The 26,458-nt window shown below is 41.4% G+C and overlaps 1 protein-coding gene, 1 non-coding gene and 1 pseudogene across 3 annotated transcripts in view; 1 reads left to right on the top strand and 2 right to left on the bottom strand.

The window, feature by feature from the left end:
- XKR6 (XK related 6) overlaps positions 1 to 26,458 on the bottom strand; it is a 287,672-nt gene that overhangs the window by 249,276 nt on the left and 11,938 nt on the right. The window lies entirely within an intron of this gene.
- Positions 6,938 to 8,192, top strand: LOC116543067 (annotated as a pseudogene). The gene has a single exon (XR_004265459.1). The product of XR_004265459.1 is annotated as an L-lactate dehydrogenase B chain pseudogene (transcript).
- LOC116543084 lies at positions 16,138 to 16,300 on the bottom strand. Its single transcript, XR_004265466.1, has one exon. It is a non-coding gene; the product is annotated as a U1 spliceosomal RNA (small nuclear RNA).

Genomic DNA, 26,458 nt, shown 5'->3' with positions numbered 1-26,458 from the left:
AATCATTTGGGACCATGAGCCTGCAAAAATGTCACGAAGGGAAAAAGAAAACAGCTCTTCTCTAAGGAAAAACAGGTTATTTCATCCCACTGGTTCCACCTGCACAGGAAAACAAGGAAACTAGAACCCTTTACTAAAACAGTACCACACTAAGAGAAATTATCATAAACCTAAAATTATTTAAATGATCATAAAATCAATAAATTTAATAATAAAAATTATTAGAAAATATTAAACCATGCTCTGTGAAGCCCAGTTGTAATAATTACCATTACAACTAATCTTTTAAACATGAGATTTTACACATACAGTTCTGTATAAAGTATAAGCATTGCACAGCTTGTATTACCCAGGAGAATGTATTATCAAGTATATTTCTATATGCATGGAGTTCTAGCAAATGATTACTGTTGCCGGGAAAATGTGACTGGCACATCAGAGATTTTACCTCTGGTCACCATTATCATTTTCCAAGTCCTCACCTAGGATTAAAAAGCTCACAAAATCCACCCAAATCTGCATATATCACATCCTTCCTTGGTCACATATGTAACTATTTCCCTGCATCTGCTGGAGATAGTTAACTATGACAAAATGAAGTCCTACAATAAAATCTAAGGGCAAATATGTAGAAAACTAATTGTGAGTAACAAAATATGCAGTGAATGCAGCCGAGGCCCTCAGGAGGAATAGAATGCATCACTTTGTTGTTTGAGTGGTCTGCTACTCACTGGTTTGGTTCCAGACCACGTTTCTACCGCACCGACTTTGTGCTAGGAACTGTCGGAGCACATGAACTCATTTATTCTTCCTTTGAGGTAAATGTATTATTGTTATCACATTTTACAGTTGAGGAACTAAAGCAAAGAGAGAGTACAGTAGCTTGTCATACCTAAGTCACAGGGCTAAATATGAAGGGCTGGAATCTTCTCTGTGGTCCCTGCCCCAGCCCTCACTGGAAAATACACATAGGCCAAAAGCAGAAAGAGACATTACAAAGACAACCATCCCTCAACCCAGCTATGTAGCTAAATTCCAGACACATGCTTCCAAACAGTAATGTGAGCATGTTTTGGGAAGCCACTCTTATGCTCGTTTCAAGCGTACAACCCCCCGCCTACACTGGGGAAGATAAACAGGGCCAGGCCAGCACTACTTCCTGCCTGCTTCCCTTCTGGGTCTGCCTATTCACCGCCAGAAAGTCAGAAGTCAATCATCCCTCAGGCTTCTGCTTCAATTCAGGTAGAGCTGTGAGGTTTGAAAGTGCCTCAAGCAGAGCCCATAGTTCTCTGATCCTTTACAATATCAAACTCTGTAATTGTGTGGCATAGCAGCCATGCTAGGAATGAGGTCAATTACTTAGGTGCTCGCTAGACATTTTCCTTTTCTCCACCCCTGGGGTCCAGGCTCTTTTCCCAGCACTTACTCAGGGCTGTCATTAGTCCTTTCCCCTCGGTTTGACTGCCCCTGCATTTATGTTATTCTAAGTCTTCTCCCCAAGGGTTCCTGTGAGGGAAATAAAACATCTCTAAAGGGGAAAAAAAGTGAAAAAAATGAAATAAAGTGAAAATTCAAGAGGTTCTTGTTTTAAGGCCCTATTTTAAAAGACATATAGCTTTGCACTTTCAAAAAACCAAGCATTACATTTAAGGTGTATGGCCAAAATAAAATCAACAAACACACGCAGTTACATACACAACTAAATACACACAAACATGCATGCCACAATAGGGAGCGTCTTTCTTAGGATCCCCCTTTTCTTTTCCACCCACTAATTCCTAACTACACTGTTCTTCTCTAACCACGTAACTATTTCTCAATATCCATTCGTCAGATGTGAAACATTAGCAAGACCACTACTGGCCTTGGACACCTAAAACCTATCTCCCAGACCAACACCATCATTTAATTAAGAATCAATGGCACTGAAGCTTTGCTTACGAATCTGTAAAACAAAGGTAATCCCACCTGCCTACCTTCCCACTTCACCTTACTAACAGGAGGTTCAAAGGAGATAATATGTGCTTAAGTACACCAAGGAACCAGAAGTACCAACAGGGTTAAGATATACCTTGAATCCAAGAAAATCCCCTGAAGCAGCATGCCAATACTAAGTAATCCAATCTTTCCCTGGGCTATCACTATTTTTTTTTTTTTTTTTTTTTTTGAGACAGTCTTGCTCTGTCACCCAGGCTGGGGTGATGCAGTGGGACAATCTTGTCCCACTGCAATCTCCACCTCCCAGGTTCAAATGATTCATCTGCCTCCGCCTCTCGCATAGCTGGAATTACAGGTGGGTGCCACCATGCCCAGCTAATTTTGGTATTTTTAGTAGAGACAGGATTTCACCATGTTGGCCAGGCTGGTCTCAAACTTCTGAGCTCAGGTGATCTGCCCGCCTTGGCCCCCCAAAGTGCTGGGATTACAGGCGTCGGCCACCGAGTCCAGCTGGCTACCACTATTTTCAGCAAAGAAGTAAGTGCAGGTACAGTTTATTTGATTTTAGGGAGAATTGTAACCAAACGATGTTTCCAGTTTAAACCTGGACACAGAAGGTGAGGGCAATAAGGGAAGATGGAGAAGATGGCACACTCTCCTGGGCATCAGCATCCTTATTTGATTAGCAGAAACCATAATTATAACTTATTAGCCACTCTTTTTCTAGTTTTTCCAACTCAGTCTTCAAAATAAATGCAGTGTATTAACTCTTAGACTGTAGAAAAATTAACAGTGAATCCAAATTCAGTATCAAAATGATTCATCAAAGACAGAAGTAGCTAAGGAATACCAGAAAGACACTCTTGCATCAAAGAGCCTGAAACTCTTATTGAGATAATCATTTCTAGCTCACATACAATGCTAGAACCTGTCTTCTCCTGAATGTACTGTGTCTTGTAATATCTAATGTTACACGAAGGGACCATAAGTTCTTAAAAAGCCAGGTACAATGACCACTGTTTAATGTTTCCTGTCAAATAACTCTAACTTTCCATATTTGTAAACGATTTTACATATATGTATATAAATGGAGACGGAGTCTTGCCCTTTCGCCCAGGCTGGAGTGCAGTGGTGCGATCTCAGCTCACTGCAACCTCCACCTCCCAAGTTCAAGCGATTCTCCTGCCTCAGCCTCTGAGTAGCTGGGATTTACAGGCATGTGCCACCACGCCCTGCTAATTTGTGTATTGTTTGCTGAGATGGGGTTTTACCATGTTGGCCAGGCTGGTCACAAACTCCTGACCTCAGGCGATCCGCCCACCTCAGCCTCCCAAAGTGCTAGGATTACAGGTGTTAAGCCACTGTGCCCGGCCTGTAAACTGCTTATAAATGCATACTATTCACTGAAGAGAAAAAAGACCATTGAACTAGCCTTCAGTTTTCCAGTGAAGATGTTACTAAAAGTTGTATATAAACCAAATCTCATTTAGCACTGCTTTGGGTCATATTTCAGGGGTGCGTGTTCACAGTGGGGGAAAAAATCCCAAGATGTGGGCTGAAGCTGTCATAAAGATCACAAGGCATCTGCTTTGGTCTGAAAGTTTGTTTCCTGGCTAAATTCATGCATTAAAACCAAACTCCCAAGAACTGCAAGAGATCAAGGGCCGCTGCTTATAGGTAACCTAGTCTATGGCAGGATTTTGTTATAGCAGCTGCAATGGACTAAGATACCATAAAAGCTTTTTAAAAATCTAACATTTTGTATATTTAATGTTTATTTAACCCGTTATTTATTTATTCATTTATTTTTGAGACAGAGTTTCGCTCTTGTCACCCAGGCTGCAGTGCAAGGGTGTGATCTCAGATCGCTACAACCTCCACCTCCTGGGTTCAAGCAATCCTCATGCCTCAGCCTCCCAAGTAGCTGGGATTACAGGCACCTGCCACCACGTCCAGCTAATTTTTGTTTTTAGCAGAGATGGGTTTTCACCATGTTGGTCAGGTTGGTCTGGAACTCCTGACCTCAGGTGATCCACCCACCTCAGCCTCCCAAAGTGCTGGGATTACAGGCATGAGCCACCACACCCGGCTTAACCTAATATTTAATAGGGAAAATGCTAACACTAGTATTCAGCGAACAACTATACCAAAAACTATAAGAGAATAACAGAAATTGAGGAGACACAGGAAGAGGGTCTAACAAGTAAGGTGCCATCTCTTATCTGTAGCATGTGGGGCGGTAGAAGGAAAGGCTTCCAGTAGGTTTTGAAATGGACTATTGCAAGAGAACAAGGCTGACTGGCAGATGTCAAAAAAATGTCAGAGTAGGGAGTTCCAAGCAGCCATCTACCTCCCTGCACCTAAAACATCAAAAAACAAGCACCAACTTTCAGAACTAACTTTGACAGAACTCTGGAGAACAGTCAAAGGCTTACAGCAACTAAATGAACATTGAATCAAGAACTTCAAAAGATAAGAAAGCTTTATGGCATACTAGTTGCCCTTGCCCTACCTCCTCCCAGTGTGATGGCAGCCCACATTCCAAGAATGGGACCCTGGTCCTGGTTCCAAAAGGAGCAAGTAGAACTTACTGATAAATTTTTGGTAACTCCATTCCAACCTGTCAGGGATACTTGAAGAACTGATACAAAGTTCATGCTTAGCTCAAAGCTCATCCGGGCTGGAAAAGTGGATGGCACTGCTCAAAAACAAAAACAAAAACAGACACCTGGGGTCAAAGAATACAAATGAGACATGCAACAGACCATCTGAGGCATGGGAAGAAAAGAGGAGAAGAAAACTGCCTTAGGAAATTCCGCCATATATATGGATGCAATCAAAAGCATCCATATAAATGGCGGAAATTAGAAAGCCACACACATGCTCAGAATAAAACCCAAGAAGACCTTAAGCTTTTTCACCTTAGGCTAAATACTAGGCTAGGCACAAGTCTGGCTATCTCTTGAAGGAGGGCTCCAGCAAAGAGCCAATCTGCAAAGACTAGAAAAGGTATTTTTGTTTATCTGCTTTAGCCCCTGGCATTCCAGGAAATCTCTGTCAAAACACTACTAGGCTAGGCGCAATGGCTCCTGCCAAGCCTGGGTGACATAGTAAGACGTTCTCTCTTAAAAAAAGAAATCAAAAAACAAAACAAAGAAAAAACAGTACCAGAACACTAGCTAAGAAACAGAAACTTCAGTGACCACACAAGACAAGGAATATAATCCCTATAAAAATAGTTGGGAAAAGTCACTTGACAAAAAAAGAAATACCATAAAACCATAAAACAACAAAAAAGCAAATCTCGGTGAAAGAGGAGACTCTGATCTCCAGAGACACAACATTATAATTTTCAAACATCCCATTTTCGACAGCAACAAAACCCTAAGGCATATAAGGAAAAAGAATAGTCCATTCAAAGGAACAAAATTAATTGACAGACCATGTCCCTGAGAAGGCCAAAGACTTTACAAAGCAACTTTCTTAAATATGCTTTATATCAACATGTTGTTGAAACTGAAAAAAAGGATACTATATTTGATAAAAGGATAAATTCAATCAGAAATATAATAATTACAAACATAAATGCACCAAACACAGAGTCCCAAAATACAGGAAACACTGACATAACTGAAGTGAGAAGTAGAAAGCTCAAGAATAACATACTTCAATACATCCTATTCAATAATAGATAGAAGAACTTGACAGAAGTAAGGAAAAAGAGAATTTGTACAACATATAAACCAACTAGATCTAACAGACATATACAGAACATTTTATCAAACAACAGCAGAACACACATTATTCTAAAGTCTCTTCTCTCTGGAAGAGACCATGTTTGTCCACAAATAAAGTCTCAATCTATTTAAAACACTGAAATCATACAAAGCACTGATAAAGAAAAGTTAGGTAGTTAGGATAGGTCCTTGGCACAATTCTTTTAAACAGAGAAAAAGCCTGAAAAATCAGGACACAGGCACAGATCAGGAAACTTGCACAAACCTCCGGCCCACTCAGATAATGGAACAAGGCCCAACCTAGAAATAAATGCCTTTGTTCTTTGTATAACCAGTGGGCTTCCAGGAAATAGTCTCTTCTTCTTTTGTGGACATGTACACAGTGGGCTCTGGTGGGTTCCAGTGGGCACTTTCCTTTCCTTTTTTGGACATGCTTTGGACTATGAGCCAAGCCTCTATGAATTATCACTTCAACCTCGGATTGGTCCCAGGACAAGGTCCTGGGCCAAGCTTTCAATTCAGCTCCTGACTGGTCCCAGGCCAAGCTGAGCAGGCTTTCTCCAAGACCAGTCAGCACATTCCTTCCCTTCCCAGTCCATAAAAATCCCAGACCCAGTCTCATAGTTGGCAATCCTCTTCCAGGCCCTCTGTCTGAGGTGGAGAGCTTTCTTCTTTTCCTTATTAAACTTATAAACTTGTGCTCCAAGTTCACCCTTTGTATTCATGCTCCTTAATTTTCTTAGTCATGAGACAAAGAGCTTCTGGTGTTACCTCACAATAAAAGACTGCTACGTTGTGATGCTTCGGCAAGACTGTAAGAGTATATTCTGCCACCACAATGCACTGAAGCTAGAAATCAACAAACAAAACGTAGTATATATCTATAGAATGGAATATTATTCAGTCTTAAAAAAGGGAACAAAACTCTGATATATGTTACAACATGGATACCTTGAAAACACTATGCTAAGTTAAGCCAGAAACAAAAGGACAAATATCATACAATTCCACTTATTTGAGACACTTAAAACAGCCAAACTCAGAGAGAATGGGAAGTAGTATTTAATGGTTACAGAGTTTCTGCTTGGGATGATGAAAAAGTTCTGGAAATAGACTATGGTGATGATTACATAACACTGTGAATCTACCTCATGCCAGTGAACTGTACACTCTTAACATGATTAAATTGTTTCTTTGCCTTTTGACTAAGATCAAGCATAAAAATGGTTAAAATGATAAATTTTATGCTATATATATTTTACCACAATAAAAATTTAAATGGCTTGCGGATCCAGCGCCAGAGGAGACGGAGGCAGCTGACATTGTCTTCTCCGCACCACTGTTTCTGCGGTCTCCAGAGCCTTCTCTCTCCTGTGCAAAATGGCAACTCTTAAGGAAAAACTCATTGCACCAGTTGCAGAAGAGGCAACAGTCCCAAACAATAAGATGACTGTAGTGAGTGTAAGTTGGTATGGCATGTGCTATGAGCATTCTGGGAAAGTCTCTGGCTGATGAATTTGCTCTTGTGGATGTTTTGAAAGATAAACTTAAAGGAGAAATGATGGATCTGCAGCATGGGAGCTTATTTCTTCAGACGCCCAAAATTGTGGCAGATAAAGATTATTCCGTGACCACCAATTCTAAGATTGTAGTGGTGACTGCAGGAGTCCGTCAGCGAGAAGGGGAGCGTCATCTCAATCCGGTGCAGAGAAATGTTAATGTCTTCAAATTCATTATTCCTCAGATCGTCAAGTACAGTCCTCATTGCATCGTAACTGTGGTTTCCAACCCAGTGGACATTCTTACATATGTTACCTGGAAACTGAGTGGATAACTCAAACCCATGTGATTGGAAGTGGATGTAATCTGGATTCTGCATGATTTCGCTACCTTATGGCTGAAAAACTTGGCATTCATCCCAGCAGCTGCCATGGATGGATTTGGAGGGAACATGGTGACTCAAGTGTGGCTGTGTGGAGTGGCGTGAATGTGGCAGGTGTTTCTCTTCAGGAATTGAATCCAGAAATGGGAACTGACAATGATAGTGAAAATTGGAAGGAAGTGCACAAGATGGTGGTTGAAAGTGCCTATGAAGTCATCAAGCTAAAAGGATATACCAACTGGGCTATTGGATTAAGTGTGGCTGATCTTACTGAATCCATGTTGAAAAATCTATCCAGGATTCATCCCATGTCAACAATGGTAAAGGGGATGCATGGCATTGAGAATGAAGTCTTCCTGAGCCTTCCATATATCCTCAATGCCCAGGGATTAACCAGCGTTATCAACCAGAAGCTCAAGTATGATGAGGCTGCTCAGCTCAAGAAAAGTGCAGATACCCTATGGGACATCCAGAAGGACCTAAAAGACCTGTGACTACTGAGCCCTAGGCTGTAGAAGTTTAAAAACTACAATGTGATTAACTCTGAGCCTTTAGTTTTCATCCATGTACGTGAATCGCAGTTTGCTCTGATCTTCTTCAGTATGTGAATTTGGGCTCACAGAATCAAAGCCTATGCTTGCAATATGAGTTCTCGAACAAATAAAATTAACTATTGCAGTGTGCTTCTATAAATGATTAAAATGGTATATTTTGTGTTAGTATATTTTGCAATAAACTTTTAATATAAAAAGTGGGGAAAGAAGAGAGAGAGAGGACAGTTGTGATCTCACAGACATACATAAATTTCTCTTGTAGGACTTAAGAAGTTTGCAACTTCTAGCTGGATCTGATGACAGATCAAAGTTGAACAAGTTCCTGGTTATTAGATAATGTCTTGTACTGAAAAATGAATAAATCAGAGTCCTAAACTGCTGCCCTTTGCAGCTCCTCAAAAAGTAAAACAGAATTATCATAGGACCTAGCAGGTCCACTCCTAGGTATATATCTAACAGAAATTAAGACTCATGTCCACACAAAGCCTTGTAGAGGAATTTCTAGCAGACTTATTCATCAAAGTCAAATACTGGAAATAAGCCAATGTTCCTCAAATGCAAAAAGGATGAACAAAATGTGGTATATCCATTCAATGGAATATTAGTCAGTCATAAAAAAGGAATGATGTATTGATTCAGGCTACACCATGGATGAATCTTGTAACATTGTGTGAAAGTAAAAGAAGTTAGTCACAAAAAAAAAAGTTAGCCACCACATAGTATGATTCATTAGTGAAACTTCCAGACTAGGCAACTCTACAGAGACAGACTACAGGTTAGGAGTTCCCAGGGGCTAGAAAGAGAAAATGAGAAGTGACTACTATGGATGCAGGGTTTCTTTTTTGTAGGATAAAAATGTGCTAAAATTAGCACATTTGTGGTTATGGTTGCACAACTCTGTGAAGATACAAAAAGCACAGAATCACACACTCTAAGTGGGTAAATTTTGTAGTACATGAATTATATCTTAATAAAACTGTTACACAACATTGCTGCCCTTTGACATTCTGATAACACATCTCAAGTGCTGAAGCAAAATCTCAGGGGGCACAACAATAGCATCTGTGCATGGAGCACATTCTCAAAATTCTGCTTTTTTCTTTTTTTTTTTTTTTGAGACCAAGTCTTGCTCTGTTGCCAACCTGGAATGCAGTGGCGCGATGCCAGCTCACTGAAACCTCTGCCTCCTGGATTCAAGCGATTCTCCTGCCTCAGCCTCCCAAGTAGCTGGGACTACAGGCATATGCCACCACACCCAGAAAATTTTTGTATTTTTAGTAGAGACACAGTTTCACCATGTTGGCCAGGATGGTCTCGATCTCTTGATCTTGTGATCCACCCGCCTTGGCCTCCCAAAGTGCTGGGATTACAGGCGTGAGCCACTGTGCCCGGTCCCCCCCCACCGCCTTTGCTTTTTAAGCCTTTGTAATGTTTGAGAATATTCTGAGATTTAAATAATTTAGAGGAAAATTGGGTAATTAACCTTTGCTGTTGTAACTAACAATGATATTCTGTCCTATCACCCTTCACAAATGACTACTCCAACATAAGAATTTAGATTAGCAACCTTGAATTCTTGACTCTTCCTAGTTTAGACAGTATGAAAAAGAACTGAGAACGTATTTCACCATTTTTACATACTCTGTTCTTGAAATCCTAACGTCTGTGTTTTCACAATGTCAACTTCCTGGTCAGGTAGGGGGAAAGAAGAGCTAAGAAACAATCTGCCAAAGTGTGGTCAACCATACAGCCAACCTGTGTATGAGGTACTCTGTAACATGAACGGCCATTACAAATGTTGCTGATGTTATAATTAAGTGCACACCCATGCATGTGTGCATGTGCATGCACACATACACAGTTAATTCAAAAGATGCCCCCAAAAATATCATATTGTCTATTTAACTACTAATTGCCAGAGATTAAGAGTTGCATCTCTCAAAATGCCATTACTTCATGCTATATACTTTGGATATTTTCCCCTCCAAATATCATGTTGAAATTTGATCTCAAGTGCTGGGGCCTGATAGGAGGTGTCTGGGTCACAGGGGCAGATCCCTTGTGAACAGACTGATTCTCTTGGGGATGGGGAGTTAATTCTCACTCTTAGTCCCCATGGGAGCTGGTTGTTAAAAGGAGCCTGGCCCTTCTCCCGACTCTCTCCTGCTCTCCTTCTCACCATGTGATCTCTGCCATACCAGTCCCCTCAGCCTTCTGCCAGGAGTGGAAGCAGCCTGAGACTCTCACTGGAAACAGATGCGGGTGCCATGCTTCTCGTATAGCCTACAGAATCATGAACGAAATTAATCTTTTTTCCTTAGAAGTTACCCAGTTTCAGGCGAGGACCAGTGGCTTGCGCCTATAATCCTATAATCCCAGCACTTTGGAAGACTGAGGTTGGGGGACCATTTGAGGTCAAGAGTTTGATACCAGCCTGGCCAACATGATGAAACCCCATCTGTAGCAAAAATACAAAAATTAGCAGGATATGATGGTGCACGCCTGTAGTCCCAGCTACTCAGGATGCTGAGGTAGAAGGATCACCTGAGCCCGGGAGGTTAAGGCTGTGGTGAGCTGTGATCAAGCCACAGCACACCAGCCTGGGCGACAGACCCTATCTCAAAGATAAATAAATTGCCCAGTCTCTGGTATTCCTTTAAAGCAACACAAACAGACCAAGACACTCCACTAAGATATAAACTTTATGTCAGTTTGGCCATCTTTAGGATGTTTGGTTCCAAATTTTAGATCTGCACAAGAACCCTTTTCTCACAGCTTCCCATGGAAGTCACTGAATTATCATAATGGCATTGACCTCCGTGTTCTGAGCAGTTTCCATGCACCCATGCCTGCTTCCAAATACAGGGAGGTTTGGCTTACTGTTGCCGGGAACTGGTGATATAGAAAGCAGGGTTTTTCTTTACTTTTTTTCAACCACAGAAAAAGCTTCCACATAAATCAATTTTAAATTGCAAAGCTTTTCTTTTCCTTTACTCCATGGCTTTCTCCAGATATGTCTGTCTACTCAGCAGGAGCAAAAGCCACAACGCATGCTGGCCCCAAAGACACCAAGAATAAAACACTTCAGAAGATTCACGGGGAAAACATTTACTTTAACAAAGCAAAACCACAAGAAGGATTGTCGCGGGCAGGCTGGCAGCAGCGACACTGTTTCAAGTTATACATTCAATCAATTGTATAACATCTATTACCTGGTATTTAAGTCATTAACAGATCTATAATTTCCATTTACCTGATTTGGGGGCCAAAACAGTATGACTTAAATGTAACAGCTTCCAGAGAACAGGGTTGTGCTCCTAAAAGATGGCACAGCATCGTCAGAACATGATTCTGGAGCCAAAGTGACTAAACTGCAATCTCTTATTACGCTGCAGGATGTTGGAGAAGTTGCTAACTTCTCTGTGCTTGGGTTTCCACATCTGTAAAATGGGAGTCACAGCGCGTACCTCCCAGAGTTGCCACTAGAGTTCACTGGGTGATATACATGTGCAACACTGAATGCCCTGGACATGGGAAACTCCCACTGTGAGGCAGTAGTTGAGATTCCAATAACACCTGGACAGCAAGCCTTCCTGGCCGGTTGTCCTGCTTCAGAAGGGTTTTCATCTGCTCAAACCCCACCCATCAGGTCCGTCATGCAACTGCCACCTCAAGAGAACCAGTGTGTGACTGCCAGTATGTACCCACCCACAAGTCACTACTAGAATAAAGAATGATACTCACAGATCATTTGGACAGCTAGATATTAAACAGAACACAGGAGGAAAAAAAGAGGGAAGAACATCACAACTTAGTGCTGATGGGGTTACCCTCGGGTGCTGTGGGATGAAGGGAAGACTTTCACAATTCATTCTATGCATATCTGTATTTTTCTCTGACTTGTTGACAACATCATGTATTTCCTTTGTACATTTGCTTTAAAACGAAAACAATCACTGGTCAGGTCCATTTCAATTAATTTCTATTAATCCTTTTAATCCATGCAACTCACTGGCTAAGGCTCTTACAAAACAAAATGACTAGAGCCACCGATTACGCCCTCTCAGTGAGTGAAATGAAGAGGGAACCTCAAATTGCATTAGGAACACACGTGGAGATTCCAAACCCTTCCTCTCAAGAGTAAGTCACTACTCCTCTCTCTTCCAGATGGCATGCGACACTCCAACAAAACCCACATATTTAAAACAAGTGCAGAAGTGTTTATTGTACATCCCTTTCCAAAACAGCTGCTCAAGAGAATGTACTCGTGCAGCAAGAAGGAAATTGGAACGTATGTCCGGCTAATGAAATCTTCACGAGCCGAGCACCGCGCCGGCTTCACACTGGGAGCTGCCAGCTGCTGCCTAAATACTATTTTCAGCATCTTCTGAAGGCTAGTAGTTACTCAAATAGATTTTTAAAAGAAAATGAATGCAAAATATTGTAATTATTAGAAGATTATTATAATCAGGCATTCTGTTCTTTCCTGTGAGGCACGGAACAAAGTGGCAGTGACTACTACAAAGGGCACCAAGTGTCTTCCTCGTTACTTACTCACCATCCGGAGGCCACGCTGAGTTACAGGACAGAGGCTCTGCCCTTTGTGCTTTCCAAGTCTAGCTCTCACCTGGAATCTCTGGAGCAAGTACTACAGGGCTTCTCACTATCTCATCCACAGCACCAGAGAAGCACAGAGAACAGATGATCAATGGACCCCTTCACCTTCTCAAATGCCCGAAGTTTGCCTTCAGGAAAAGACAGTATTTAATCAAAGTTCCACGGTAATTTAGAATTACTAGTTCCCTTTCCCTCTTTCTAGGACAGGTACGTGAAATTTTACTTTACAAAATTACAGGGTAGAGGAAACAGAAAGATGTGTTGGTCTTCCCCTAACTGGCCTGAAGTCATGTGTAAAAACGGTTCACTATTCACTTGACCCAGAAAACGCCATACAATCATGCACATCCAAGAGGTTTAAATCTTCATGTTCACTTTACGAACACTTGTGAGACTTCCCAGGCCATCAAGATCACATATATGAAAAGCCACTAGGTAACTGAAAGATGTCACTTTACAGAAATGGTGGGCACCATTCTGATGTTACAATGGTACAGCCATTAAGTGTGCCCAGGCAAAACAGCAGGGCTGGACACAGGTGAATTTTTGCTGCACATGCTTTAAAGTAATGCTGGACTTAAGGGCTTAGCTATAGATTCTCTGGCCATTGAGCATTTCCAGGTGAACAAGTCACCTAAGATGCACCATCAGACTTACAGTGCTCATGGCTGGACTAACCCAACCACGGGCTCTCCCAACCACATTGAAATGATCATTACTGAAAAGGAACAACTCGTTCTTAAATCAGAAGAAGAGGTTGCACAGAAGAAAAAGACATCCCAGAAGAAACTGAAGAAACAAAAACTTATGGCACAGGAATAAATTCAGAATAAAATAAATGCAATCAAAAGTTAAGAAAAATAAAGAATCTGCTTGCAAAATCTACTCCTAAAGGTCCCTCTGCTGTATATCCTCAAAAAAAAAAAAAATTCACTTCTGATTATCCACTTGAAGAGAATTACTTCACTCTGAAGGCAGCATATGATTTTAACATCCGTACGCTATGCTTCCTTCTCCTACTAGACTAATGTTAGCTCGGTGTGGTCACCACACCTTCCGAAATACACTGCTCATCAGTCCGTCAACAGTCCCCAAGGTGCTCATCAGCATTCATCATGACCCATCTTTTTTATTGCACAAACAGCATAATGCAAGTACAAGAATCCAGGTTAGCAACTTATAGTCTCTCAAAATAAAAACAGGGAAACACCGATTTTTATTTAAAGCCTGACAAATTAATATTAATTTCTCACCCCCAAGAACATGATCAGCCGCAATATACACTTCTCTGTGGATGTAAGGCAAACGACCTTGTAAAACTCATTTTATTTTACAAGGTTCCCAACTTGTGTAACAAACGTTTCCAAACTGACATGAATATCATTGCCCTACGCTTAGCATCTTTAAAACACCTTTACAAATTACCCCATTTCAAAACCTGAAAAATCTCACAAATGAAATTATTTCCTCCAATTGGCCAACATATGCGTAAATCCTTTGTTTTGATCTTTATAACCATTTTAAAGATTAGTCAAATGGGAATTATTATTTCCAGTTTATGGAATCGGAAACTGAAGTTTGGCTGAGTAAAGTGACATATCACCTACAATAAATGGTAAATGAAGATCTCTTATGTGTACTATGTCAAAAATAAAGTCACTTAAAGAAAAACTTAAGCATGGCACCAATACTTGGGAAAATTGTTTCAAATATACTGATTAACTGGTGTTTTTATTAAAATATTCCTTTATGCAGCACATCTATATATTTTTAAAGAAATTACGTCAAGCCAGATTTTACATCAAATTCTTTTCTTAAATATTAAGAGACTGCTCCACAGCATTCCTCACCCCCCCCAAAACTGTAAGACTACTCAAGCACAGGGTGGGAGGCAGATGAAGTCAGCCCAGCCACTCTGGGTGTGGTGATGCCACAGCATAGAGGACTCCTAGGCCCCGCCAGCACTTAGGGCATCTCCCTAGAGGTGGGGTATCTTCCTCAAAGAAAACCTCCACCTCACAACGCCACCAAATCCGAGCAGGAGACCTCCTCTGGCCATCTTCCTGGTGACTATTTTTAGGTAGTTGGATGCTGGGCAAAGTCTGACACCCTGGCAACAAGATGCCCCTGCTGGCAGAGTGACAGAATCCAGCTGTGCCACTGACAGCCACTTTCAGTGTGACCAATGCTAAGCAAAGGTGGGGAGGAGAGGGCAGCTCCCACAGGGCAAACATGCATGCACAGTTGACAGGACACACACGTCATCTCATCCATTCCTTGTACTATGGAGGTAGAGTGTCCACTCTAAAGATGGAGAAGCTAAGGATCTGAGAACCCAGTAACTCCTTCCAAAGCCTGGGCCCACGGCACTATGGAAACGGAGAAGCAGCACCACTGTGCCAGGGTTATGTGATAGAAAACGAGGGCACACCACACTTCTGTGGGCTTCAGCACGCAGGTAGCTGCAACAGGCTGTGTAACCTCCCACCGCTACAAAGACGCTTTCCTGCTCTCCTACGGAGAAGCTGTAAATCTGCCAATGTTGTGACCTGCATTACACTATCTCTTCATAAACACAAAATGTCCTTATCTTAAGGGTTACCTATATCCAAACTTCAAGGAAACAAGCTGCCTTCATTTTTTTATTAGTCATGCAGACACCGGGTCAACTACAAAAGTTTCGAAACGCGTTATGCTAAGAAAAGACCATCAGTGGTACAGGCTCAATTCTATCTGCCAAAAACACAGATGGAAATCCTGAACCCCCACCCTCCCAAAATTTAGAACACGACCTTATCTGGAAATAGGGTCATTGCAGATGTAATAACTTAAGGTGACGTCATGATGGAATAGGCAGGGCCCTTCATCTAACATGACTGGTTTCCTATGAGGAGAGAAAAATATGGACACAGACGCAAAGAGAAAACACCAGTGAGAGAGGCAGGTGCTGAGGTTAGACGGCTGCAAGCCAGGAACGGCAAGGGTGGACTGCCACCCCAGAAGCCAGGGAGTGGCATGGGGAGCACTGCCCCGCTCACATCTTGACTGTGGACTTCTAGCCCCAGGCTCTGAGAGAATACACTTTTGTCGTTTAAAGCCACCCAGTTCCTGCTATTAAATACTTTGTCATGGTAGTCCCGGGAGAAAACTCCCACAGAGAGCTAATGTCCTGCTCCACCTAAAGCTCCTTCTGAGACGGAAAGCCTGAAGTCTGAGGTCCTTCTCCACTGCAACCAAACAGAAGGGATCCCATCGCACCTAGTTTATTAACAAAGGCAAGAGATCACCGCAGCACAGAAAGCAGAGTACAAGGCCTAGTGACAACTGGGAGCCAGGCCTTCCAAACTCCAGGCAGAAGAGGCAAGAAACCAACCCACGGAGAAACAGCTTATCTTTTTTTTTTGAGTGGTGGGGGGAAGCTGGAACACAGTCCCCCACTACCATAAATTATGCAGTCGAGTTTCCCACATTTGGGGAAATCACAGGATTCAGAACACCCAGAGTGCAACAGATAAGCCTCGCCCTGGAAAAACCACCTTCATGATCATGGTACTCCCCTGCCAGGTAAGTATGAGATAACTTATCTTAATAAACGCTATTAACGGTAAAATTACTGAAAACTGACTACAAATACACATTCCAGTCAAACTAGTCATTTTGCATGCTCAACAACGAAATCAGTCTACTCCAGACGGTCAGCTCCAGATGGACCTGCAGCAACCTCAAGGATCAATAACAGTAAGTAAACTTGAAAACTACAAATGGACCGAAACACATAAGGTATTAAAAACGAATTCTCTCATTGGTCTTAGGTGACTTCAGTCATCAAGCAGCTATGAAGGAGCACCACCTGAATTCCAACCAGAAAGAACGTTTTTGTACATGCACATCCAGGTTCAAAATAAAGGGTGCCAAATGCCCTAACCATGGAGAAATCACTAACAAAACCACACCAAATTTTTAAGTCCAAACATCTGAGAGGTGTGTGTGTGTGTGTGTGTGTACACACACACACACACACACACACACATACACACACACACACCGGGGGGGATGGAGGAAAGCTTGATCAAACAGAAAGTTTCTAATTTCACATATGGTACTAACATTGGCTCAATATACAACTCAGAAAAGCAATGACAAAACACTGAAACAGCTGCTAAAATATCAACTCTTCTTCCCTTTTTTTTTTTTTTTAAAGACAGGGTCTCACTCAGTCACCCAGGCTGGAGGCTGGGGTGCAGTGGCACAATCACAACTCACTGCAGCCTCAATATCCCAAGCTCAAATAATCCTCCCGCCTCAGCCTCCCGAGTAGTTAGGACTACAGGCATATACCACCACACTAATTTTCATAGTTTTTTGGAGAGATGGGGTCTCCCATGTTGCCTAGGCTGGCTAATTTTCATAGTTTTTTGGAGACATGGGGTCACCCATGTTGCCCAGCTGGTCTCGAACTCTCAGCCTCAAACAATGCTCCCATATCAGCCTCCCAGAGTGCTGGTATTACAAGTGTGAGCCATCACGCCCAGCCTTCTTCTTTCAATTCATTTTCTGATTGGCTTCGGTTCTGTTTGAGCACTAAAGGAGTAAAGTCACCCAAAAAGAACAAGCATCTGGCTAGAAGACCCGTTGCCAGGTGTACAGCTGTCATACACATTGCTTCCTTTAGGTAACTGTTAACTGACAATTTTCTAGCGGGTAGAACTAGACTTTACCCACCATACATAAAAGATTAAGACAAACCTCTGTGTACTTTCAGTCCACCTAACATTGCAAAGGCAAGAGATTAAAACCACCACCTGAGCCACCAGTCCCTGGGGCATGGTACAACAAACCCTCCAGGTTGGCTGAGGCTGTTCTCAAAGTACCATCAGAATTAAATACTTCCGTGTGTGTGTGTGTGTGCGCGTGCGCGCGTGCACACACACATACACATTTGTTTATAGAGGTTTATAGCGGTCCTAATATCTGTGTTAATTAATATCACTATCTTTGGTGAGGGGATTTTAAAGGGTTGTTGTATAGTTAAACAATTTATGCTCAATATATTCATCAACTGAAGAGTGGTGAACGTTTTTCAGTCAAAAGCTGACATATGTATATGTCATAATGAAATTTTTTCTTAAAAACTCACATAAACATTTTTAGATTTCTTCGGTGCTAGATAATGTTTTGACTTTTAGACAGACTGTATTTCAGATGACATGCTTGCCTAATTTTATTCCTGAATATGAATAGCCTTTTTATACAAGCATATATCAAAGTGTAACTAGATTACAAAGTGACTAGAGTTTTCTCCTGGTTCCACTCACAATGAGAACGTAACAGGCACTCATTTGTAGCTGCTTTAACATTGTGAGATCTGTATTTGGAGAATGTATTAGCACTTTAAACACATAAGCAAGGCTTTTTTTGTATAGTGATACGTATGGAAAGTGGAATAGATAAGGTATACAAAAGAAGACAATTTGGCCAGCAAGAACGTCATCAACGCCGAGTGAAGTGTTCAACGCTGTGGGCCAGGCAGAAAATGCTGTCAGTATCTAACATTCAGTAAGCACTTACTATATGCATTAAGCACTGTTCTGAGACTTGACATGTATTAATTCTGAGCTCAAAACAAGCCTACGACATAGTAATATCTTCCACAGAGCTGTTCCTGATTTTTTTTTTTTAAGATAGTCTGGCTCTGTTACCCAGACTGGAGTGCAGTGGTGAGATCTCAGCTCCCTGCAGCCTCCGCCTTCCAGGCTCAAGCTACCCTCCACCTCAGCCTCAGTCTCACCATGTTGCCCAGGCTAGTCTTGAACTCCCAGACTCAAGCGATCTACCCACTTCCCAAAGTGCTGGGATTACAGGCATGAACCAGCATGTCCCAGTTTGTTCCTGATCTTTGTACCCAGAGTAAGCACTATTTATTGTACAGCGTTTTAGAGTTAATACCTTGGCCAAGTTAACTGGCCTATGGCAGGGCTAGGGACTTGGGCTCCAAAAGGGAGCGCCACGCCAATGTTGACCTTGCTATAAAGTGCTGGTGAGTCCCATGATCCCAGGTGACGTTGTAGGAAGGGGAGTTTGAAAAAGCACTCTTCTGACTTAAAATACCACACACGTCCTTTATGGGAGTAATTTCAGGCTTAATGAGACGGATCGTCTTTTTAAATCCCATCATTACAAGCATCACTGTGGCGCATTAATACCAGGACTAACTTTTTACCTGGTCACAGTCACATTGTGTTGGAGAAGTGCAAGTAATCCGTTTTAAAATATTTTTAGGTGACAAGTGAGACTGGTCCCCAGCTGGTCAGTATGCCCAGAATACTGATAAGAGGTGTACCTTGAGCTCAGATGGGTCGGTTGTGTGGATATATTAGCAGTAGTTTTGTTTTTTAAGTTGGGCAATATTCCTGGGTGAGGAAGAAAAAAATATTTTGTTTGTTCACTTGTTTGTGTGTTTAAGATGCAGTAGGGCTAGGAAGAAATAAAAATATCTAGAGTATTTGTAAAATCTTTTTAATTGTGGTAAAGTATACACAACAAAATTTCCCATCTTAACCATTTCCAAGTGTACAGTTAAGCAGCATTAGTGCATTCACACTGCATCATCAGTCACTCCTGTAACTTTTTATCTTGTAAAACTGGAACTCTGTGCCACATTAACAGTAATTCCATACCTCCCCTTGCCCCAGCCCCTGGCAGGCCCCTTTCTACTCTCCATCTCTATGAATTTTTGACTCCTCTAGGGACCTCTTGCAAATGGAATCACACAATGTTTGTCCTTTTGTGGTGAGTGTATTTCGCTTTGCATCATGTCCTCAAGGTTCATCCATGTTACAGCATGTGTCAGAATTCTTTCCTTTTTGAAGCTGAAATATTCCTTCTTATGTGTCTTCTATGCACTTTGTTTATTCACTCATGTGTTGATGAAAGCTTAGGTCGCTTCCGTTTTTGGCTCCTGTGAATAGTGCTGCCACGAACGTGGGTATACAAATATCTCCTTGAGACCCTCCTTTCAATTCTTTTGGGTATACGCCCCGAAGAGGCATTGCTGGATCATGTGGTAATTCCATGTTTAATTTTTTTGAGGAATCACTATATTATTTTCCATAGCAGCTGCACCATTCCACATTCCTACCGTCAGCACACAAGGGTTCCCATTTCTCCACATACCTGTCAGCACTTGTGATTTTGGCTTTTTGTTTTTGTTCTTAGAGACAAGGTCTTGCTCTGCCACCCATGCTGGAGTGCAGTGATACAGTAACAGCTCACTGAAGCCTCAAACTCCTGGGCTCAAGTGATCCCCTTCCTTAGCCTCTTGAGTCGACAGGACTACAGGCATGTGCCACCACATCTGGCTAATTTTTTTTCTTTTTTAACTTTTTGAAGACATAGGGTCCCACTATGCCAGGTCCAAGCTGGTCTTAAACTCCTGGCCTCAAGTGAGCCTCCCACCTCAGCATCCCAAAGGGCTGGGATGGCAAGTATGAGCCAGCACAACCTGGCTTCTTTTCTGGATTTTTAAAAATTATTTAAAATTACATCTGTCTTAGTCACAATTAACTATAATGTAAGGTAAACCAATTCATTTTCTATTTGGTCTTGAAAAGAGGTCCTAATATCTATGTTAATTAATATTACTATAAGGCGCCTAAGTAAGGTTTTTGGAGAATCTGCCCAAGTAGGCTCATGAAGTGAAAAGGCTCAGGAATAAGGGTTTAAACACAGCTTTAAGGGTTTGATCATTTGCAGTATTATGAACGTTTGAAAGCAATGTACATAACAGTGTTTATCTGGACCAAGCTCAGAGATGGCTTAATACAATGCCAACAAGTTAGGATTGTCTATAGTCTGGGCATTAACATCCCCTGGCTACAACAGATGATTCCAGTGTAAGGGCAAGACTGAGCTGGCACCAGATAATATAAGCAAATATAATGAAAAGTGTTAAAGCTCTGTTAATAAGATCAGCTAGACAAAAAAATTATCTCATAAAGTATGTATTTGACCTCTACCACCATACAGAATCTGTTAAACATTTCAGAGTATAGTTTTATTCTAATTATAATTTGCAGTTTAATCTCTCAAGTACAATAGTCTGAGAAGATAACAATTACTTATTAGCCACACAGGTCACAGATTTTGGCTTTCTAAGAAGAAACAAGAGCCCTCACGCAGACCCCTGGTACAGTCGCAACTGGTGGAGATGCTACAGAAATAAATTTTTAAATTATTAAATAGCTTCTAAATACATAGACACACACACACACACACACACACACACACACACACACACACTTACATTATTTATTAGTAATCTGATTTTTAAAAGCCAATTAAGAATGTCAGAAAATGTAACCTAACACTTGGAACTAACTGAACAGGTATTTGAAGACAGATGACTGATAGAAACCTCAATGCTAGAATGGTAGGTTTCTGTTTTTTTAAATATTTTATGGTATTCTACAAGAACTTCCAAAACATACTGACCTGTTTTGATGAAGATAGTTCTGGTTCGGTTTTACATTTAAGTCATATTTAGATATTTAACATCTTCATAAAGAATTTTTATAATTTTTTATTTTGATTTTTGTAGACACGGATTCACCGTGGTGTCCCGGCTGGTCTCAAACTCCTGGTCTCATGCAATCAACCCACCTCAGTCTCCCAAACTGCTGGGAATACAGGCGTGACCCACCATGCCCAACCTCGAAAAGGAATTTCTGTATCATTTTAATCCATCCCCAGGGGTTGCTAACATACAAACCAAATAGAATTCCATATATTTTAGTATATGGCAGGTCCTCAAATAACATCGTTTCATTGACCATCATTCCATTACATAGTTGCTAAGAAAAACCCCATTCCCAGCCCAGGCCACTGTCTGGTGGGTTTTCTCCAGGTACTCGGGTTTCCTCCCAGACAAAGCTGGGCACATTAAGTTATTAATGTATTTACCTGGTCCCAGTCTAAGGACATGGGCGGGGCTGTGAGTGTGAGTGTGCCCTGTGATGAGATGGCACCCTGTCCGGGGCTGGTACCCGCCTTGTATCACGAGCTCCTAAGATAGGCTCTGGCCACCTGTGACCCCCAACTAGAATAAGTGGGCAAATAATTATCTCGCTTTTTACTAATCTTTCTCAAATGTATGTATGGCTCACCTTTATTTCAATCTTTAATATTAGAAGTGTTTTTGCCTTAAGTTTGGTGGTGTTTTGTGACCAGAAATATGCCACAGAAACTTAACTCTCGTATCAATTAGCCTACGGAAAAACTGGTTTCCATATGTGTGGTTTCACTTAAAACTGCAGTTTCTAAGAACTTGTTGATGACATTAAAGATCTACTGTACAGGGTTTTAGAGTAAATTTCCAAATGTAGGTATCATTTTGCACATTTCTATTTATTTGGTGGTCTATACATTCAACAGACGAGCACAAGTAATGACTTTTGGGGATAGTTTCCTGGGGTACAGCACCTAATGGGGTCTCCAACAATGTGACATGGTTTTGTGAAAGTATATAAGCTGTGCTCACAAACCAAGATCCAGCCTTTCCTCAACCAGATGAACTTTTCCTTAAGACCTGAAACATTGACGAGTCTTGGGTACAGGGCTACAATACTTTTCATTGAGTCCATGAAGGCCATGTTTACCTCAATGAAATCTCATCTGAAGAAAAATCACTCAAAACTCTAGTTGTATTGTTTCAAGAGTGTTTAGTGCATTTAGTATGGCCCACTCTTAAACTTCACAAGTATTTTTAAAAGCTACTTTAAATAGTTAACTGTTTTAGCTGACCAATGGAAATGGGCTCAGACTGTTTTTTAAGACCCTCAGACTAAGAATTTTAAGGGGACTAGGCAACAGAAGCCTTCCGTGGCTACATACCCTAAAATACTTCTTTACAGAGAAAGCTTGCCAACTCCCAAATCAAAACAGAAATCAAAGTTTTAAAGGGAAATTGTCTCTTACACTCTGCAATCGGTAGCATTTTATATATATATACACACACACACACATTCATGTCCCCCATCCCCATCCCACTTTAATCTGGAGGGTACCTGATCTACACACAGAATTCTTTTGAGTCTCTGTCCACCAAAACTCAGGCTCCCTCTCTTGTGATGTGAAGGTGTTGCCCAGCCACCCTTGATCTAGTTATAGTCCATGGCTAGTTCTTCACAATGGCACATGAGTGGAACTGATGGGTGTCACTTCACTTCAAACAAGGGTTTGGTTTGGTTTGGTTTTGAGAGACAGAGAGAGAGAGAGAGAGAGAGAGAAGAGTGTGTGTGTGAGAGACAGAGAAAGTGTGTGTGTGAGTGTGAGTGAGTCTTCTGTCAACCAGGCTGCAGTGGCACGATCACAGCTCCCTGTAGCCTCAGCCTCCTGAGCTCAAGCTGTCTTCCCATCTTAGCCTCCCAAATAGCTGGAAAACCCAGGTGTGCAACACCACATCCAGCTAATTTACTTTTAATTTCTGTAGAGACAAGGTCTGCCTACATTGCCCAGGTTGGTCTCAAACTCCAGGGCTCAGGTGATCCTCGCACCTTGGCCTCCCAAAGGGATGAGATTACAGGCATGAGCCAACATGCCTGGCCCAAGCTAGAGATTTTAAGAAGCAGTTACACCTTCTCCATAGTTTCTTTCCTTTCTCTGACTGAATGCTGAGGGTGTTGAGTCCTGAGAGGATGTCAACGCCACCACGAGCCACACCACCCCATGGTAAACAATACTATTCTACTGTGTTCAGTCCCTGCCATTTTTGTTATTACAATTATTGAGAAAACAGACTGTAATAATCACTAACATACACATTGTAGATTTGCTACCTCTCATATTTAAGTAACTTCGACTTAATTTGGAAGTTCTCCCAATCACCCTTCAAAAAGAGAAAAAAAACATGAAAACAGATTGTTTATACTGCAGTAAGCAGTCTGTTTATTCTACCCATCAGTCTTTTCCTTGACAACTGACTGCTGTTGCTCTCTTTTTTTGTTTACTGTATGCTCAGATGATTTATTTAAAACCTCACTAGAACCACATTTCCAACAAACCAAAATGTAAAATGTAAAACCATTCCTGCTTCATGCGTGTTGTTCAAATGCCGATGCTGCACTGAGAAATTATAGCATTCCATCCCATGGCTAGGTTTCAGAAGCAGAATGTAAAAGCGGACTGAAATAGCTCCTCTTCAGTTCTCTATTGTAGACAAGGGCCAACAAAGCATAAAAAAGGTAAGAAATGTCACTTAACCTGGAAACACTATAGGGTATCTCCCAAACAAGAACTTCCCAAAGCAACCGAAACTTGACATTCTCAAAGGTGCATGTTGACACCATCGCTGATTCAAAAACATGCCAGTTATGTCACAACACATGTCTCTGGGACGTGGATTCCTTCCCACATGATGGCAAAATGGGAATGACAACAGTATCATGGAGAAGGAGTGTTGGTTCATGAGCAATTCTTCCCGGTATGTTAATGTTTTGAAATTATTAAGGGCCAAGATTTTTTCACAAATAATGAGAAAGACTTAGAAAAAAAACAAGAAGACAACCTTAAGAAAAATGCTGAGAATTGGATCAAAGCACGTTCCTTTTGTGCAAGCAGTGGGCATGGGAGTGGCTGGCTTAGTGGCCTCAGTACCTGCTGGCCTCTCCATCACCCAGTGACGGTCTGCCGGCACAGGAAGGCTACACTCTGAAGCAGACCTTTAATTCTGGCGAAACTGGCCTCCAGAAGAAACTAACATCTCCAAGAATGAATCTACATAACTTGGGGAAAACATGTCCCAGAACGAAATAAGGCCTACAAGCAACTAGGTATACGCTGAGTGCAAGTGTCAGGGAAGAGTTAAGCCTCCCTGTGTTTTTACTTCAACTCTCCTTGCTTTTGCTACTGCTCCACTTACAAAGTTACACAGTTTAAAGTAGTCTGGTCTTAATTCTATTTTTTCTTCTACAGTCCTGTTATTTTTAGTGTGTGATTTTGCAGAATAAGAAGTTTTCCAGGAACGTGTGTATCACATTACAGTAGATATGAGTCCATCACTAATTGAGATGGTGAGTTGAAATGCCAAGCAATAAGCAAAAAGACACCCTCCAACCTCATCTGGCCCCACTCAAAATCAGGTAACATGCCTGACACATATCACACTTAATCATAAAGGCCTGCTGGGGTACACATCAACCCTTTCCCACATTACTACACCTCAGAAACTACCTAAAAATTATGTGGTCCCTTATCAAACAGTGGATGCCCCAAACACAGTCCACAAATACTAAAAACATATGCAAATTCTGTTTTTTCTAAACTCATCACGACTGTCTCTAATTTCAGCTTCGTTTTAACAACTTTTGTTTAATCTGCAAACTGAGTAATGAGTCCTTTATTGTAGTTTCTCTTTCCTTCCAACCCAAATGCATATATACCATCGCCCTCTAGGCCCAACCAAAACCATCTGACAACTTAAACTCTGAACACAGAACTCCTTTATTGGAAGACCTCATCTTTTCTTTCAGTTTTCTTCAGCTTTGAAGGCAAAATGGCATCTTTTAAATGTACAGTATAGGGAGATTTGTAACTCTTTAGCTGACTACTCAAAAGCTGCCTTCCTTATGACCAAACAAAATGAGAGTTGGAGTTCTGCTCATTTTTATGCAGAATCACCAATGAGCAGAGCATCCAACCCACCCTGCTCTATGCACGTCCACACACTCCAGGTCCCACCTCTGCCAGCCCAGCCTCTACTAGGATTTCTCACCCTGAGTTCTCCATTACAAGATTCTCAGATTTTCTTACCACTCCCATGTATGTTTCTAGGTAGAGTGCAAAGGGAAGGTACTTCACTGTGCATAGACACAGGAGTGCTTGCTGATGCGCCGCACTACTATTTTACCAGCAAACACCATCCACCTCCTCCTCATCCCCTCCTCCGGCTGTTCTCCCCAAGAATCTCTCAAGCAAAATGTAGTTAGGTCATTTTTCTTCTCCGCTCCCTTCTTACCTGTCTCTAATGACACTCAATACCTATTAGGTCATGTCTCCTCTTTCATTCACCAGTTTCTTTTTAGGAATTGTATCCTTGGCACAGATTTCAACAAATATAACATTTCTGAAAATTTGAGACACAAAATTCACTGTATTGCAATATCAATTTCCCAGCATAATAAAATGCCTCTAACCTGGCACTTCTGAGCACCAATGGGGAGCATCTGTGTTCATAATAATGACCTTGAAACACTTCAAACTTCCAAAGAAGGAAGCTTCTGAAACAAAGGAATCCTCAATTATATGTCATAATTATAATGCTAAATGTCTTTGCTGCATTCTAAATCCAGGCATAGTATGTGGCAACAGCAACTGTTTAATACTAACTTTTTGCCAAGCCACTCCAGCTAGAACTAAGGTCCATTCAGACTGTTTAAAATACTGGTAGTCCACTAGAATCACCTGCAGACCTTCTTTTATCCATTCTGCCCCTCTAAATCTAACATGCCTAGTGCTAAAAAGTTTACCAATAACAAAAAAACAAATTCCCAAGCCATTCTAACATATGCTCCTTCTCCTTGAGAAATCAACCTGTACAACTGTGCTTCTCATTACTGTCTGTCCACTGCTGAGGGAACTTTCCGAAAACCTAGATTTTTAAAATACACAGATCCTTGGGCCCATCCCAGATCTCCTGGATTATAATCTCTTATGGTAGAACCCAAATATCTGGCTCC

Source organism: Sapajus apella, unplaced genomic scaffold (genome assembly GCF_009761245.1).
Source record: "Sapajus apella isolate SASKATOON/1434 unplaced genomic scaffold, GSC_monkey_1.0 scaffold180, whole genome shotgun sequence".
Classification (NCBI taxonomy): domain Eukaryota; kingdom Metazoa; phylum Chordata; class Mammalia; order Primates; family Cebidae; genus Sapajus; species Sapajus apella.
The sequence above is the reverse complement of the archived record's forward strand: the minus strand, read 5'-3'. Positions and strand labels throughout refer to the sequence as shown.